General features: G+C 33.2%; 1 protein-coding gene across 1 annotated transcript in view; it reads left to right on the forward strand.

Moving 5' to 3' along the window:
- The window catches only part of LOC141449575 (uncharacterized), a 42,425-nt gene that overhangs the window by 5,921 nt on the left and 19,253 nt on the right, over nt 1-17,251 (forward strand). Inside the window, exon 2 of the mRNA XM_074119124.1 lies at nt 1,090-1,196. The gene's annotated coding sequence lies outside the window, so the exon portion shown is untranslated. The remainder of the gene's footprint in view (nt 1-1,089; nt 1,197-17,251) is intronic.

The raw sequence follows: 17,251 nt of genomic DNA on the forward strand, positions 1-17,251 counted from the left end.
AAATCCTCAAAATTTATTATACGAAAACTACAGTCGCAAAAGTTACCGAAGTTTTTTTCGCATACTAGAGAGTTTAGTCAGAGAAGGCTGCTGTCAGCGCTCTTGTTTTCGATTTTTTATTTTAGTAGGTAAAGGAAAGAGGAATCCTTGGTTCAGAAACCATATTATGCATATCTCCTGCGAGTGTATAGCGATATCGTTCTTAAATGTTGAACACCCGCTACTAGCTTCGACAAAAAAAGATACTGATAATTTTGAAGAATTCAATTAAATTGAGATAATCAATAAGTACAAATATTCCGGTGTTATTCTTACTTGCCAAGTTTACCACATCCTGTCCTTCTTAAAGACAAGGGTTCTCTACATCCCTATCCCTTCCTCCCTCAAGCACTAAATGTTCAATTCAACTGTTGCGATCTAGGTTTGCGGATTTGATAGCATGTTGTACTAGAAAAACTGTAGCAATTTTTTCATTAAGAAAGTGTATACTCAGTCGTCGATTGCTCCAAACTATACGTTGTAGGCGATTGTTATTAAACTGCTCGTGAAATTTTTGAAATATTTACAAAAAAATACTTAAACACAAGCACTTAAAGCCCCTTATTCCCCTCAAAATCAGTAACAGTAAATTTTGCCTAGTCCACCACAAATTTAATATCGGATTACGAATGTCATTAATTAAATAATCATAATTAAGGTTGTTTTTGGGGAAATTACAAATAATTACATTTAAAAAAATTAAAAAGTATTAATGGACAATATTGTTATTTGGATACGTCATATTATTCAAATTTGAAGTCAAAGTTTAAAGGGAGAAAATTAATGTTATATTAGGAATATGTTTCCTTATAATTACTCTTAATGGACTATAATATCACCCACGTAATTATGTTAATTTTATAGTTCATTATTACTGTAATAAATGCGATGCATTATGAATAATTTTATTTAGTAAAATGTTAGAACTAATGTTTTCAAGTCACTTAGCCAAGGTAATGAATGAAGTTTTGAATTGGTTTCTAACTATTGTGATTCTACTCAATCTTTTCAGCCACAAACCCTTCATTTATTAATTTGAATTTATTCCAGTTTCAGATGGGGAGAGAGTGCCAACTACGGCGGGGTAAAGGGATCGGCTGATTTCAAGAATATCATCCACTCGTAATCATCACCTTCTAAGTTTCATCCACAAAATGGTGAGATTTCGATCTTAAACAGATATAAACATGTTTAGTAGATTTTCTTTTTAGAGTATTTTATTGTCGATTAGAATTCAAAAGCTGATTGAAACTTGAAATTAGACTAAATAAAGGTTATCCCAAAGGCCATAGTCTGCTGAGAAAGAATCCAAAGCCTCATTAAATCACTTTCTATTGCAAACAATAGAAATAATTCTTTAATTGAAGGAGTATTGATATTTGTGTTAAAATCTATATGATGTTCAGTTGTATCTGTCTATACAGATTTCATTCTGAATGCCTTCTATTCAGCTGTAAAGAGGTCATTTGCAAAGAAGAAGAAAAAAATAAGATTACTTCAAAATGTAACAATTTAATCAAAATATTGTCTTAAGCTCGTCCCATATGGAAGGCTAAATGTTGTTTATTGTAGTTGTGTTTGATTTATAGTGCTCGCCTTTCGTTTAATACTTATGAATATCTAATGCATTAATTAATGCCAACTATATCAGTCCCTAACTACATCCTTTTTTTTAATACTGCTTTAAGTAGATCGTAAAGATCTTTATTTTGATTTGAATCTAAGGTGCATCTGGACTCAAACCAAGGACGCACACCAATTCAGCACTGTTTTACCTACAAACTATTCCTAGTGTGACTGCTTCATATTCTTTGTATTAGCTAACATAACTATGTGCGGTGGTAACTGTATTAAATAGATGAAACTATAGAATAAAGACTTTGAATTTATAAGCTATTTACAGCTGACTGTTTCACACACTGAATTCGGCACTTGTAACCCACCAATTGTCTGAAAACTGAGCAGAATGCCAACAAAATTATCTCGAAAACTAGTGGAAACATTTTCAATCATAACTGCTTTAAGAGAAAAAGGAGGCTCTGGAATCTAATATGTTGTTTTCGTGGTTGCATAAAAAAAAAAACTGCATTTTCACATGTTACTTTGAACTAATGCATTTCAACGCGGAAGTTTGCAGTGAAATCAAATTACATCACCAATTTGAACTTCTAATGTGAAAAATGGTTATGTCGTCACAGTTGCGTACCACTCTTTGTCTCAGATAACACTCAGCAACAATCCCAAGCAAATTTAAGTGATTTTTCTGGAAATTTAAATAAAATAACAGGCCACCTAATAATTTTAATCGTCCACACTACTTTCGAAACAATAATCAACACTTCAACTACTAATAATGACAATCACACAATAATTCTAAAAATTAACCCCAAAATACAGTTCCTACTAAAGTAGAGATAATAATCAAAACAAGCCTACTTGCCAATATGGCTCAAAAATTGGTCAACCAGCTAGCATAGTTTTAATAATATTCAGTCAAAAAACTATTAAACCTCACTTCTTCTCTCAAGGGTTGATAACATGACCGCTACTCTCGGAATGGCATTTAGTACTCGTAATTCTAACTATTTACTTGTGAATTTAAGAACAAATGCACTATTTGATACTTGACCAAGTCAAAGTTTCCTTAACTATTTGTACAATAAATGGCAACTCCTGCCTTCTAACGAAATTTTAAAACTCTTCATCTGATTCCGCTGCCATTAAACTAGTTTTTTTAAAAAAAATTGAATTACATTATCTAAAATCCATGGAATTTTTATCTGGTCACAAACAAGTGAATGTTTCTTGTATTTTCATCAATATTTTTGACGATTCACATTCTTTATGATTCATTCAGTTACTCGTGACAGAGTTGTTTTGTGGTAGAAAAATAAATAAATATAAAGGTTAACTTTGATTTTTAGAAAATACTGATTAAGTTCCGTTATACTCCAAATTAGGTAGGATGATATTTGTGAAAACCTTGCTGCAGATGTAGGCGAATATTTACTTTAATTTGCTTCATATCTTCAGACTCCTGTATAACGGTTTTGAAAAGATTTTGGTTAAAAAAAAGAACTCGTGGGCAGTGGGCAATATTTATAACTTTGACTATTATCCCAATATGTCTAGTAATACCCCCCCCAAAAAGTTTTTTTTGGTTTCCTTTCTTGCAAGTTGGCAACTTATGTTTTGTTAAAAATGTACCTTTTAATGACTCCTAAGGTTGGAAAGGCTTTAGGAAACAATAGTATACTATATTTCTTACATTTCAAAATCTGGAGTAAAATCGAAAAAAGAATCAACTTAACTTTCCGTTTTTAGGCATCATTACCATAAACAAAATCATAGACTATTTTAAGATATTTTTGAAATAGATACTATTTGTAGAATAAAGTATAATAATAAAAAATGTTTAAAATTTTCATTTTCATCGTTACAAATAAATTTAAACTATTCAGACTTTTGATATGTATTAATCATTTATTGAAACATGTGAGTTATTTCAACATAATTTATTGTTTCTTAAATCGTGCGAGTGATTCATTCCAGATTTAATGGAAAACATGTAAATTCTCACGTACCAACGTGAGATAATAGCAATCAGTTGCCAACTTGAACCTCTCCATGGTCAGTTAACCTAATTCATTTACCTTAGAAATAGATTTCAATAATAAAATATTATTCTGTTGAAAGTAGACTCGTAATTGGGCCATGACAATTTTCCCATTACAATCAAGACAGCCTTATCACCTTACACGTGATCGCACGATTTATGAAATTATCTTTCCGTTAAAAAAATAATAAAATAAAGAATAAAAAAAAAAAATTAAGTTAAAACACTGGAACACCCCTCTCCCGGGGATCTTTAATAATAAAATTGAAATGTTTTTACTCGTATATGATAGTAAAAAGGGAAATTTCATTAAAACAGAAAAGAAATGGGTACACTACATGTTATATTTCGCTTGAAACTGCAATATTTCGTTAAATTAGAAATACCAGCCTGATTGTATGAGACTTTGTACCAAATGAATTTAATTGCGGTTGGAAAAAGTTTGACTAAGTTGTGAAATTGTTAATGACTTCCTTTTAATTTTTATTCTTATGCAAAAGCGGCGTGCTATACCGAATGGCAGCGGATATAGAAATTGTCAAAGGCGAGAAAAGGCCAATTGTACACAGCCATCCAATCTAGTGTCCCCAAAAGACCTTGGTTTTACAGATATATGAACAACAATAGGAAGTTTGTTAGCACAGTCATTAGAATGCGATTTAATCACAATTATTCGCCGCACCATCTAGCCAGGATTGGGGTGGAAACATCTCACCAGTGTTCCTGGTACTTCTGGAATAATAGCAGACGCCAACCACCTAATTCTGGAATGTGCTAATAAAACTAAAGGAAGAGAACGATTGTAGAGAGCTGTTCTAGCGACTGGATGTCCTTTACCTGCCAATCTAAACACTGTACTTGCATATGATGATGGCAGCATTCACACAGATCTCTTTGAGTTCATAAAAAACCACAAGATAACTCTGTAAATATTCAAAATACTAAAGAAGCTTCGAAAGAAGAATTTAAATGGCTGAATTGCTAAGCTCAAGAGGCCAATAACAAGAAAAAATAAAAAACTTGTTAGGCAAATGAAGCTGTTTATTAGCTAAATATTAATGAAATTATTTTGCTCCACTACATATAGTAAATACAATAATTTGGAAGCACCATGGTAGCCGAGCGTTCAGAGGCGAGGCCCGCAAAGCTAATGTATTAGCTACTAATGTATTGTAATTAGCTATGTAATATATTGTGGCACTAGGTTCGATTCCCCGGCCGTGGATGTTATTTAATGTTTATATGAGAACTTTATAGTAAAGTATTGTTTGCTAGTTGGCTCCGTCAGTGATACCTAATTGGTAGTTGGGTTTAAAGCTCGCCTGAAAAAATAGGCATTACTTTACTTTTACAAACTTTGAAATAATTTGGAAAATCATGTTTTATGTAGTTTTAGGTAAAGTAAGCATTTTTACGCTCTCTTAGATAGATAGATAGATTAAACTAGGGTGTCCTCAAGGCCTACGCCACTGCGACCCCTTTGGATCTATTGTGGCTCCCCTCACTCTAAAGCTCACCCTCCAGACCTGTCCTTTTAATCCTTACGCTCTCTTAAGATCTGGTCATTCAAGCCATTCACACTCTCATGACTAAAGTAAGAGACAACTTCTTCCTCACCCTTCCAAACATTACCACCTTGGCGAGCCGACAGCTTCCAGAAGACTGAAACCAAGACTGTATCAAGGATCTTCTTTCTCTTTGACGAGATTTTGTACATGTTTCATTGTTTTTTATAATCCATGTGAACGAACAGTAATGACACCTACATTTCTTCTCTACACAAGCAACACTTATATAGACATCACTGGATGAATCATTCAAGACAAAAAAAAAGCAATTCTTTTTTAAAAGTTTTTTTTTCTTTTTTTGTTTAAAGTTACATTCATATGCAAATTTATTACGCGTAGGTATACTTTTTAAAAGTAATAAACTCTACATGTTGTGTTAACCAATATTGTAAAACATCACATCATATACAGGGTGTTCATTTTAAGACGGCTCAAATGCATTTCATGCTTAAACGGTTGTTCTGAGCGAAAAATGGTAGAGGAAAAATTTGTTGCCTGTCACCTCTAGTTTCAGAATATGTGACTTGATTTTAGATTCCTTCCCGCATACGCGGCTGACGCGCGACCAAAAGTGAGGGTTCGCAGTTGACCCCCATTTTCATACACACCGTTTTAAAGAGTATAAAAAGTAATGAAAGAAACCGGAAACCGCAATTCGACATCTTCAAAATTAAAGGTGCTAGGCTATTTCAAAATCTGGTATTTTTAATCATATTTCAATTTTTTTAACTTGTTATCAAAGAGAAAGAAGAGCACGCGATAGGTCATTTCTATGTATTTTTTCATCCCCTTTCTACTAAAAATATTGCCAAGGCAGTAAAGCTAGTATTTTTCTTAATATCGGGAAATAAGTCGTTTTCCGAGTGATTTTTCTAAGAAAATTCAAATGTTAAGAGCTTTAGATTTTCTCAAGCATACACAAAATGGCTAAAAATTAATTTTACATTTGTTATAAACAAGAAAGTTTGATAATTATTTGGTAATTTTGAGAGAGTTGCGTTTAATTACCAAAAAAATTGGAAACCTCCTACCACATATTTAAGTGATCAATATCTTTCATGTAAAGGATCAAAGTTATTCCTTAATTTATCAAATAATGCACTTTACTCAACTTGTGAAGCATGTACTGTGCCCCCAAAGGTGCCTCCTCTGGCTCGCAAGCCAGGTTAGCCAGGAGGTTATTAACTGCTCTCTGTGTCTGATCTGGCACCTTTAAAGGCACAGCTTTACTGCCTTAGGAATATTTTTAGTAGAAAGGGGATGAAAAAATACATAGAAATGACCTATCGCGTGCTCTTCTTTCTCTTTGATAACAAGTTAAAAAAATTGAAATATGATTAAAAATACCAGATTTTGAAATAGCCTAGCACCATTAATTTTGAAAATATCGAATTGCGGTTTCCGGTTTCTTTCGTAACTTTTTATACTCTTTAAAACGGTGTGTATGAAAATGGGGGTCAACTGCGAACCCTCACTTTTGGTCGCGCGTCAGTCGCGTATGCGGGAAGGAATCTAAAATCAAGTCGCATATTCTGAAACTAGAGGTGACAGGCAACAAATTTTTCCTCTACCATTTTTCGCTCAGAACAACCGTTTAAGCATGAAATGCATTTGAGCCGTCTTAAAATGAACACCCTGTACGAGGGGGTACCCAAAAAAAACCGGAATTATTTTTTAAAAGCTATTTATTTACAAATTTTTTACAGAACAACCTTATCCCCTTCAAAATACTCTCCATTACAACTAATACATTTGTCCCACCGGTGCTTCCACTGTTCGAAACATTTTTTGTAGTCATCTTTAGAAATGGCTGACAGCTCCTTCTTCGTTTTTTTCTTGACCTCTTCAATGTTTTCAAATCGGTGACCTTTCATGCCCTTTTTCATGCGTGGAAATAAGAAAAAGTCGCACGGAACCAGGTCAGGCGAGTAAGGTGCGTGGGGCAGCGGAACCATGCCATTTTTAGCCAAAAACTGTGTAACAGAGATGGCTGTGTGTGCAGGTGCATTGTCGTGGTGGAAGAACCAGTCTCCTGTTTGCCACAAATCGGGTCTTTTTTGGCGAACACTATTGCGCAATCTTTTCAAAACTTCCAAATACAAGGTTTGATTGACGGTCTGACCTGGGGGGACAAACTCTGAATGGACTACGCCTTTGGCATCAAAAAAGTAAATCAGCATTGTTTTGATGTTTGACTTGACTTGACGACATTTTTTTGGTCGGGGTGAAGATGACGTCTTCCATTGGCTCGACTGTTGCTTTGTTTCTGGGTCATAACCATAGCACCATGACTCATCACCAGTAATGACCTTTGACAGAAAGTCTGGATCAGTTTCAAGATGTTGTTTCAAAGCACGACATGTTTCAACTCGATGTTCTTTTTGATTGTCAGTCAGAACTCGAGGAACAAACTTGGCAGCAACCCTTTTCATCACCAAATCTTCCGTTAAAATTTGCTGAACCGAGCTCCAAGATAACCCACTACTCTCTGACAGTTGATCAATTGTCTGTCGACGGTCTGTGAACACCAGCTCTCGAATTTTTTCAACATTTTCGTCGATTCGGGCAGTTGATGGACGTCCAGAACGAGGTTTGTCATCAATCGACTTGTCGCCATTTTTAAACCGAGTAAACCACTCGTATACTTGAGTTTTTCCCATAGCGTCATCTTTGTAAGCTGTTTTCAACATTAAAACACTTTCAGCAGCATTTTTGCCGGGTAGAAAACAAAATTTCAGAGCTGCACGTTGTTCACTTAAACTTGCCATCATAAAAAACGAAAAAAGAACAAAACAGCGCTGGTAAAAACAATCACTGCAGATGAACAGAACAAGCCAGGCAGACAACACAGGCAGGACTGAACTGGCAAGGAATTGCGCTATACACGTCTAGCGGCAGAAATGCGTACTACATAAGCTCCATGCGCGGCAACGCAATTCCGGTTATTTTTGGGTACCCCCTCGTATATATTTATACATATGTATAACATTATTAAATATGAATTTGAGTGTATATTTAGCGAGTCAGGTAGAGGATCTATCCCAAATGTAAAAATACTTTTCTTACTAGGAAGGAAAGGATTTGCCTTTGGTAACCGAAAGAATGAGATAAAATTAAACACTTATACTAATTAATTATTTATACAAAATATTTGTTTATTGTTAATTTGGGGAAGCGAAGCTGCTTCTATCGCTTAGGGCTGAAGGAATCTACAAAACTGCATCTTCTGCAGAGCGGTCCAGAGAAATTAGGGCTTAAAAAATACTGAAAGTGAAAATAGATCTCGGGATAAAAGTGGATTTTTTTTAAAAATGTAATTTGTGCCAACAGAAAAATGTGGGTAAAATCACAAAACTCTGTTCTGTAATGAGGCACTTTTGCTTCAAGGAATTACTGGAAATTTGTACTTCAATCGCATGCTGAATTCATTATTTATTTATTTATTTATTTATTTATTTATTTACAAGACGGGCAATCACCCAGTTACAAAGAAATATAATTTAAAATAACATTTAATAATAACTCAATATATAATAATAAGAATATACATACATCATACATTTATACATATATATATCGTAGAATAGAAATAAAGATAAAATAGAAATAATATATACACATAATTTACTTAATAGATAAACAAAATACTTCAAAATATGTACTATAAAATATACTTTAAAAATAGAAACTTTACTCAATTAATAAATCTTTATATCACAAATAACCGGTAAGTTTTCCCTAGTACCAATCACCGCAAAATCAGCCATTTAACAAATGTTTCAACTCGATCATGTTGGTGTTAAATATATCAAAATCAGCGGGTAGATGATTAACTTGATCCGCAACTCTTGGAAAATAACTGAACTTACGATAATTGGAACTATCTACATTAGAAATATCTACAAAAATAAAGCCGCAAAATTATTCCTAAATATCGGTTTAGAGGTTAGATAATTCGCACTTTTCCCTAAGAAATGACAAGAAACATTTTTTTTGAGCAAACTTTTCTTATAAATGTTACAAATTTAAATTTGTTTATTCATCAGGAGAAATTTAAATAAAAGTTTTGGCAGTAATCTTCTTCAAAAGCTTATAGCCAGACTCCCACTAGTCGAAATGTAAAATTTGATCTTTCCGATTTTGCGTTAAACTGTCCACTAAGTAGCGACCAATTTCACTTAACAATTTTTCACTAAAAATAGTAGAAAATAAAAATGTCTTCACAAAGAATTTATAAATTAAATTACCGATAGTTTTAGAACGTTTAAAAGATGATAATTTTAAAAACAAACAATTATAATGATCTGAACCATTTTGAATCTTGAGCGGTTCATTATTTTAAATGAGACTCATTCATTTGAATAGTTTCAAACAAAACAAAGTCATTTGAATAGCAATCACGATGTTGAATGCAAAGCAAGGTCGTTTTAATAGCTGTATTATACTCTGCTTACAATGGTTTTCGTTTAAATCAAATATTCTAAATGAAATCATTTTACAGGTAATAATCCGAAGAGCATATTAACTTACTCTTATAACTAAAATATTGAAAATCCCCACAGTTTTAGACAATTAAAAAAATCAAAAACTAACAATTAAAGCTGCTTTATTTCACTATTTAGCAGTAATTTGAATGTATTTTTGTTTAAATATCTCTGACCGGTTTTGGATGTTCATCCACCATCAGAGATTCAGTCATCAGTTTGGTTTGGAGAATTCGAATACTAATTCGGTTTCTGAACTACATACTACATTTACTAACATCTATCAAAGTATCAAAGTGAAATTGTGTCTAAGAAAAGCAGTCTTAATTGTTTATAATGAGATACCAAGTCGGAAGAAGATTTAGAGAGCGATTCTAGTTGCATTCTATATTAATTTATATTACATATATATTTATTAAATACAGATGGATAAAATCAACTGAATTGTCCAGCCCTACGGACCTAACCACATTTTTTTAACAGGATCAGAGTTAAGAAAGTAGAACTTTTGGCTTATAAATAAATTGATAATAAAAAGTTTAGATTGACTTAAAATAGGTTCAATTTAAATGCAAAATTAGGTAAATTTGTTTGGAAATAAGTTTAATTTGTTAAAAAGAAATATTATAATTTCTCTTTTTAATATGAAAAGCACAAATGTGTTTTCATAATTATTAATTGTCTATTCAATAAAACCAACAATCTTTCTTAAAGTTAAGTGCATTTTGCTGCTCTTACATTACTAAATTTGTACCCTGAATCAACAAATGTCTAAAAATATTAAACAATAAACTAATTAAATTGATTGGTAAATTATTGAAATAAGGTGAGAATTGTCGAGAAAAGATGTCAGTAAAATAAAAAGACAAGTAGTTTCAGAAATCAGGTTTAATGCAGTCAGGAGCAATGACCGCAATCTTGTAACATACAGGTCGTCCACATGAAACATGCTCTGTTGTAATCTTTCCCACTGTAACTTAGAAAGTTGGTAAACAAAACGAAAATGGACTGATCATATCATTAACCTTTACCACATGCCAAAATAAAGGGGGAAAAGTAACCTTTAATCACGTGAGCACAGGAGTATGGGTGCATATAATTAGAGTAGCAAATCAAAGTTCCATTCCTATGTAGGAAAAAATTGAAATGATTCATGCAATAATAATTTGAATGACTGAATTATTTAAATTAGGTTTTGTTCATCTTATTTTTGATCTGATCAATTTTGACTAGAAATAGCCTCTTACAGAAGATTTGATCCTTTTTGAGGAAATAAATTTCTGTGACGTTTCTTTAAACATTTAATTTTATGACTTTGCAGCTTTTTAAAAATTTTGTGGAGCAAGTATCTGAGACATTTAAAGATATGTAGCACTTTGGTTATAAATAATATTCCATAGTTGGATGCATCCTAATAGGAATAATGTCCCCATGCGAAATGGTCTTACTTATTCGAAGTCCTCCTGTACCTCACAGAGTCAAAGAGTCGCCACTTTTCTCTGTCTGCTACCATTGTCTTGGCCTTAGTCATTGGCTGATACAGATCCCAGAAAAGGTCAGAAAAGTTATCTGCCAATGTCTAGTGTCTCCTATCTTGATGTCTTTTCCTTGGTTTCAAATATTCTTTTCTGGGTGTCTTTCTCTGTTCATTCAGCTATCCGAACCATCTGCACTTTATTGACAGGTGATATTAGGAGGTTGCATTCTAAATTGCTCCTTTCTCAAGAGATCCCTTCTTGTTTTGCCCACCAAAATATACCTCATTTCGAAGACCTGGATACTGCTTACCACTCTTTTTAGTGAAGGACCAAGATTCTCATCCATACGTCAAAGCAGGAGCGAATATTGTTCGGTAAACCGTCATTTTAGTCTTGTTAGACCCTTTTTTTTGCCATAGTTCTTCCGTCACAAATTATACGACGAATTTGGAATCTTACAGGCAATCCTCTTTAGGTTTCCACATATACTGCTTAAAAACATTAATTTAAAAGTAAAAGAACTGTTAAAGAATACCTCTCTGACTTTTACTCCTGATGAATATGTCACTCACTATAACCATGTACTTCTTGAGTTTGGAAGAATTAAATAAAAACTTAAAGGTGTTCAAAGCTCCTCTTACATAAGACACCAGTGAGAAATTATGCATTATTATTATATATTTTTATTCATTATTTTTTTCATTTCCTTTTATTTTATGGAACTCGTGAGATCACTCTCTGTGAACTATTGTCCTCTAGATCATGACCTTTCGTTCATCTAACATTCACCTTCACCAGGCTCGTAGGATAAGAGAATCTAAGGACATTATTGCGAGGTCTCGAAGCGTGAGCCCTTACCCTAACACTGGAGTTAACATATTATTTGGGAATACCTTTATATTAGGTTTTTAACATTTGAAATCTTATTTCTCGACTTGAAAACTCTGCACGAAGAAAGTAAATATTTTCCACAATTATATTTCTTTTTATTAAATTAACGCTTCATTTATAGTATTTCAGCCTATTCAGTTCAGTATTTCTTACGCTTTAGAATCAATAATTTTTTAAAGGAATAAATTCTATGTTACGACATAAACCCTCTTCGCCTGTCATTTCTCGATGACGAAAAATAAATATGACTACAAAAATCTAATTTAGAATTCGTTAAACTTGTACAGGACTATATTGCAGGTAAAATATCCTTGCAGTCATGTAAAGGTCACTAGAAGCCATCTTTCTTATGCAATAGTGAAAGGTATAAACTTTTCCAAACATCTTGGTGGTCGGACTTAACTAAACTTAATTAAACAACTGGACATAAATTAATTAGAATAAAAAGGAAAAAAAGGCTTTAATTTTTTTCCAGCAGTTTGTTTCTGCTATACAAAACACAATGCTGAGTGAATAAACACGAAGTGTACAATTAAAGATTATTACTGGATGTTTTATGTTTGAAAAACGTCTTGTGGTAGGTTATAGCCGTTGCTGGTTTGTTTTGTTTGATTCTGTGGTGATATCCAGCCTCTGTAACACATAAGTTCTCTAAAAGTATGCATGTTATTTTGTCCTAAAAATCTTTTATTGTGAGTACTTCCAGCTCTCTGTGGATTTGTTCATTCTCTATGAACCAAGATGCTCTCAAGGCAGTAGCTCTTAGCAGTAGTTCGTAGTATTTCGGAAAACTTCCGTCTTATTTATTGCTCTTCTAACTATTTTCTATTTACTAGCCCAATCCATAAAGGGAAAGCGTAAGGCAAAGTTCCAAATATAGTTTTGTTCAAATGTCCAGAGCAATGTTTCAGAAATGTCCTTAGGCTATTTAGAAGATAGAGCTGTTTCAGAGTTTGCTAGAACTGTCTTAATTATATTGAGATGTGTAGAGTCTTGGTTAGTCTTGAGAACTACGCCACAATATTGTATAGCTTCATCTGTTCTTTTAAAGTTGCGATTTAGTTGCAGACTGCTAAGATAAAAACATTTTGGCCTGTGGCTAATAGTATTTGTGGCTAGTTCCCAATAGCGGAACCAGTATGCTAATTTGTGTTTTGACGATTACGTGTTATCTATAGATTCAGAAAGTTTGTTGTTTATTGATAGAAGGAGAATGACGCCTACATATGTCACAAGAACAGAGGTGTTGAATGTAGGAATGTTACGAGTGTAGATAAGTAAATAGGATGGGCCAAGAACTGAGCCCACAACAACCTTGCAGTCTTGATAACAGCAGCCTTGATAACTACTGTTACGAGTTGTTCCTAAATAAAGAGGTGACAGAATAAAGTCAAATTTGTTAGAGAAGTCCGTAGTATGCAGGCAAGTAGCTTACAAGTTGTAAGTAGCTCACTATTTGTTATTTGCTGGAATTTTTGAGTCGTAGAATATTTCCTAATGCCAAATTGATGAGGATACCTCATTTTATGTTCAGTGAGATCTATCAGTAGTCGCACTAATATGAACTTTACAAAAAGTTTTAAGCGAGAAGAAAGTAGGCTAATTAGCCTTCAGCTGAAAGGCTCAGTTTTTGAAAATACATTAAATTACTGTAAATCGATCTCTGGCTGATATGAGACCAGCAATCTATTATTATTTGTGGCGATATGAGTTGCACATTCTCCGCACAAAACTCCTTTCAACGCTCTCTGCCAGTGCTCAGCACCCTGATGAATTGTTCCACTTTCTATTTTATTGTGTTGCTCTTCACGTAGCAGTAAGAATAAAACTAGATTTTACCGTAAGTTTGGATAAAATAATCAACACGTATTTGTTTATTTATAAGTAGTTAAAACAAACTTTATTTGTAGGAAATTACTTCTAGAAATTTTTTCGTTATTATTGAGCTAATTATATGCTTAGTTTATTTTAAATTTAACGTTATATAATTAGTTAAATGTATGCATTCTGTGCTTAGGCTTATTGTTTTGCTTGTACCGTTAAGATATCATTAGTTCTTTTTGCATTTAGGTTTTCTTTTTATTTTTTTAATCTCTATTCACGTTCAGTTGTTCACCTTGGAAACACCTCAACAGGTTTTTCAAAGCTTTCGCGCTCTAATTAAATATGGTCTTAAACAAGTGAAAGCTTGCTGTAACAACTCTAGTTATTCCTCGCATGTTTAGCCCATTCTTTTGTCCTCATTTGTTAACAGTAAATGATTTCATGGCAGTCAATTGAGAAAATTCTGCTTCAAATTTTAAAAGTTAAATTTAATGTTCTATTTTTAAGGGATTGTATTTTTTAAAAAAAGGTTTTACTTAAATTTTAATGGAATAAAAACAAAATATTGTAAATAATTTAATTGAATAAAATATTGTATGGTATATAAAATATTAAAAGCATCCAAGATTGATCGTAGTACAAGTGCGATTATATTTATTTGTATTTAGGTACATGAACGAAAACATTATCTGGAGAAAACAGAAATTTCCAGTGCCAGTTATATTAATAAAAAATAATAATTATAGCCCAGCTCGAGTGGCTAAAAGAAGAGAGAAGCTCAAAATGATGAGGGGCGCTAATGACCTCAGCAGTCGATGCGCGGGAAAAAAATAATAATTATAGCACGCGTTTTTTGTTTTTTAAATTCTGGGCGGTTTTTAAACATTTTTTTTGATTAGAGATTGATTCTTCATTTGGTTTAGGGGTTAAACTAACTTTTATCAACACTTTTAAATATTTGTTTGTTCGTGAAGGGGCTCTAGATAAGATTTAGAAGAGATGAACTATTTAAACAAATATAATCTAAATCACCGGATATACTTGCAGAAATTTATTTGATATTCTTTTTTTGTCGACGAATTTATTTTTTTGATGATAAATTTTAAACTGTTTAAAGTACCATATCATCTAATTGATTATTGATTTAATTGCCAAGTTATCTTGTATTGTTTTAATAAAATAAGAAAGTTGTTATGCAAAAATTAATTACCCTTATTAATCTTCTACCTCATTAGAAGGAAACGTTTAATACGAAGAAAAATTTTGAAGGAAATATTTGTTAAATATTGCTTTTTACCTCTTGTTCTACCTCATAAAGAACTTCCTTTTAAGACAACTTGTTGGGTTGTCAGCAAACGTTCTAGGAGAAAGATTTTGAGCTAGAGGATTTGCGTGCAATTGCAGATTGAACCTTTATCGTGTTTTGGCGACTTGGGTGTTAAAAAGTACTTTAGATTGTAGTGATTACATTCTTTAGAGATTGGTGCATTTGATAGAATCCACAGTTCTACTACACACGCCCAGATGGGATTTAAAATAGAAGTAGAGATTAGTCTTTTGTTATAAAGAGACAGTTAAGATCTATTGTCTAAGAGTTGTCGAAAGCGTCTGTTTAGTTATTTTTAGTGTGGGGGTTCCAAGAAAGTCTTCTGTCTTAATAAAGCCCGAAGGGTGATGTTCACTGCTACTGAGGTGGAGCCATCTGTGTATGTTAGAAGATTAAAATTAGTTGGTATGTCTTAATCTAAAAAAGAATAGTACCTAGAAAAATGTCGAACATAAGCTGCTTAAACAAACTCATCTTTTCATGCTTCCGCATTTTTTTCATATAGAATGTTTAAAACTCGAAACACCCAGGCAATCCATTTGGTACAATACCACTTTGATGAGCTTGTTCTTGTTTTCCAACCCTGCAAGCAGATATTCCCGCTGATGACTGAGTTTCGAAAAAAAAAATGTTCTCCTCCCAGGAGTAAGTGATGAAAACTTTTTATGTGTAACACGAATATTTCCACTTATAACGATTAGTACAATTGTAACAATAAATAGATTTTCTTGAAACAAAATGTCCTAAGGGATATCCGGTAAAAAAAGGAGAAAACGAGAGCGACTAAGAAAATTCAGGAGAGCTAGTGTCTGTCCTTGCACGAATATCTTGGTGTCCTTGAGTAACTTGCGGTTGACATTTTATTTATTACTGCAAAGTGTTCAAAAGTTGGTTAGACTAGGTATACTTTATCCATTACTTCATGAATGAGAGCATTCTACTTTTTCAATGATTTTATTTTAGTCATTTGCAAACTAATTATTTCAAGCATTGTATTAAACCGTCGTTCATTCATCGAGCCTTTTAAGGCCCACTAACTGGTGACAGACAGGTGTAGTCTGTAACGCGAGGGCACTGCCAAAAGACCGGCAGTTCACTGGAAGAGCTCTAAGCGTAAATTACCTTAATGACGCGCCTTAAATTAAAAAACAGAACAAATAAACAGTAGAAAAATGTTTTAATTCATCATGAAAGCTATACTTTATTAAAGCTTTGGATTGTGCTTATAGGAGCAAGAAAGACTATTTTTTTTATTTTTTATGATTTAAGGCGCGTCAACATCTAAGGTTATTGGCGCCCGGAGCTTTTTTCAGTGCACTGCCGGCCTCCGGACAGTGTTCTCTCGTTACAGACAACACTGTCCATCATCGGACAGTGAGCTGTAAGAAGCTCCTAGGAAGAGAAAATCTAAGGGTCACCAGCTGGATTCGAACCCGGGACCTCCGCGTGGGAATCCAATATGCTAACCGCATAGCTAATCCCTTCAAGAAAGTCTATTATTGTTACTTTTAAAAATTAAAACTTTTTATCATTGAAAGTCTATAGTGAATCATGCATCCCAATATATTGTAAGTCAACTAAACTTTGGTAATGTTCAGTCTCGTAAATAATTTAATAAATTAAAAAACAAGCTTATTTTTACATAAAATCCCTTTGAAATACCCAAGGTTTCTTGGGTTATGCCATAGTAACTAAGCACAGGTTTAGAAATGGTTCCGCGGTGATTTCAAAAAAAGTGTTTCACGCTCAAAAATGGGCAAGCAGCATATCTTCCTTAGGATAATATCCATATTCTCAAAACAACGGATGGTGTATCAGGGTTAGATGAACGCAGACTGCATGAGACCCATGAAGTAATCTCAAAAAAAAACACGCGCATCCTACTTAGGTCATATTTTCTTCTTTCTTTTACGTCTTTTAAGCAGAAAGTATAGTTTTCGAGTAAATTCCTTTTCTTTTGATAAAAGAAAATTTTTTTCGTGTGATTGCGGTGAAAAATCTAAATCGACTCGATCACAATAGTT

This window comes from Rhodnius prolixus, unplaced genomic scaffold, assembly GCF_049639745.1.
Source record: "Rhodnius prolixus isolate KJV_2025 unplaced genomic scaffold, Rpr scaffold_2, whole genome shotgun sequence".
Taxonomy (NCBI): Eukaryota; Metazoa; Arthropoda; class Insecta; order Hemiptera; family Reduviidae; genus Rhodnius; species Rhodnius prolixus.